Source organism: Alosa alosa, chromosome 12 (assembly GCF_017589495.1).
Source record: "Alosa alosa isolate M-15738 ecotype Scorff River chromosome 12, AALO_Geno_1.1, whole genome shotgun sequence".
Classification (NCBI taxonomy): Eukaryota; Metazoa; Chordata; class Actinopteri; order Clupeiformes; family Clupeidae; genus Alosa; species Alosa alosa.
In genome coordinates this window covers 14,343,573-14,346,072 of record NC_063200.1, presented here as the reverse complement: position 1 = coordinate 14,346,072, position 2,500 = coordinate 14,343,573, and the positions used below count along the sequence as shown (strand labels likewise).

Genomic DNA, 2,500 nt, shown 5'->3' with positions numbered 1-2,500 from the left:
ATGGCCTTTTTATATTTTCCTTTTTAATATTTGTATTTGTTACGCATGCTTTTATTAATTTATTCAGATATGCAAAGCACATTGACTTGCCTTGTGTATGATGTGTCCTTTACAAATAAGCTCTCTCTCTCATTTATATCACACACACACACGACACACACACACACCCCACCCGTCTGAGTCTGACAGAACTAAATGCCAACCTAAAGGTCACCACCGCCATGAACAAAACTCCAACCGAACCAGAACCAATCGTGATGCCTACAGCTAAACAAACAAATAACCAAACAATCTCAGGGCCTCTTTGAGTAGGAAGCAGTAGATGGAGATGGAGATGGAGAGAGAGAGAGAGATGGAGAGAGAGAGGGAGAGAGAGGGGAGAGATGGAGATGGAGAAAGAGAGAGAGAGAGAGAGAGAGAGAGAGTCGGGGAGTGGAGGACATTGAGCAGAAAAACACAAGAGGGAACAGAGAGGATGGGAGGAAAAAGAGAGGGAGGAAAGAGAAAGGATAGAAGGAAAAAGAGATAAAGATAAGAAAGGACAGAGGGAAGAAGAGAGAGAGAGGAAAATGAGAGAGTGAAGGAGAGATGGAGGGAGGAGATAATTGGTCACACCCCTTCGGTTTGGTTCACTGCATTTCTGCCTTTCATATTACCAGGTGCTGATCCCAACCCAGAGTCTGACACACACACACACACACACACAGGAGGTTGTGTGGAGAGGGGACTGAAGGTGGGAGAGTGGGAGAGATGGTGAGGTAAAGAAGAGGCGGTCAGAGGCATCATCACACACACACACACACACACACACACACACACACACACACACACACCTGCATTCCTACAGAAATAAGCTCCATGTCTTTCTGTCCCGCTCCAATTAATTTCATACAGTTTTACACTTCTCTCTAAATTCTAAACACTTCTAATCACTCTACTCTAAACTCAAAACATTTCTATTCACTCTTTTAAACACTTCTATTCACTCTTCTAAACACTTCTATTCACTCTTCTTTCAAACTCTAAAAGCTGCTATTCACTCTACTCTAAACTGAAAACAGTTTTATTCACTGCTCTATCTAAACATCTCTATTCACTCTTCTAAACAATTCTATTCAATCATCTGTAAACTCTAAAAGCTGCTATTCACTGCTCCCTCTACACACTTCTATTTCTTTTTCTCTCTAAACTCTACACTTCTCTTCACTCTTCAATAACCCCCCCCCCCCCCCCACCCACCCACTCTGCAAAACCATTCTAATCTCGGGGCAGTCCAGTGCCAGCAGGTTCATGTACTGGTCACACAGCTAAACCTGTTAGTGAAGTATAACCAAGCAAACTCATCACACACACACACACACACACACACATACAGTACACACACACACACACACACACATACACACACACACACACACACACACACACACACACTGCTGACAATCACTGCCCACCAACCCCACTGTAAACCCTGTCTAATCTAGGGGCTCAGGGGAACAACACACACACACAAAAACACACACACACACACATACAGGAGTTGTTACGTGTGATGATTTGGAAGTAAGGACGGGCCTACTGGATCAATGGGGAGTTCATCTACTGGTCAAACAACTCACAGTTCATTCAGGTTAGCAAAGACATGCACACACACACGCACACAAACACACATTGACACACGTACAAACCATTAGATTACACTCATATGCTCATGGCAAAAAGACACACCACACGGTGACAATACTCCCAATGTAAATCGAACAAAACGTTTTTGTGCCTGTAGGGTCTGCTAGGGTTGCCGTGAAGACACGACTTTGTACTGTCAAGTCTGTTCTCTCCAGCTTTGTATTTTTCTACTACTCTCCCCTTATCCTAACTCTACTACTCTCCCCTTATCCTAACTCTACTGCTCTCCCCTTATCCTAACTCTACTACTCTCCCCTTATCTTAACTCTACTACTCTCTAACTTACTGTTTCTTCCTTTATCCCTAACTACTACTGCTCTAAGAGAGAGACATTGTTCTCCTTATCCAATTTCTACTACTTCCTTATTTTAATGAGGCTATTTAATCTCTGCTGTTTGCCTTAACTAGCTCTACTACTTAATCTGCTGTTCCCCTTATCCTAGCTTTTACACTTGTCTGTATTATAGCTCTACTGCCTTCTCTAATTTTCCTTTATCCTAACTCTACTACTCTCCCCTTATCTTAACTCTACTACTCTAACTCTACTGCTCTCCCCTTATCCTAACTCTACTACTTTTCCCCTTATCTTAACTCTACTACTCTAACTCTACTGCTCTCCTCTTATCCTAACTCTACTACTCCTAGCTCCCATTGTTTCTCCTTTATCCTAACTCTTCTGCTTTCCCTCTTTTATCTTTAACTTCTCCTTTGTTTCTCTGCTCTCCCCTTATCCTAACTCTACTGCTCTTCCCTTATCCTAACTCTACTACTCTTAACTCTACTGCTCTCCCCTTATCCTAACTCTACTACTCTT

The 2,500-nt window shown here is 42.6% G+C and overlaps 1 protein-coding gene across 1 annotated transcript in view; it reads right to left on the bottom strand.

Moving 5' to 3' along the window:
- ttll11 (tubulin tyrosine ligase-like family, member 11) overlaps positions 1-2,500 on the bottom strand; it is a 34,463-nt gene that overhangs the window by 10,497 nt on the left and 21,466 nt on the right.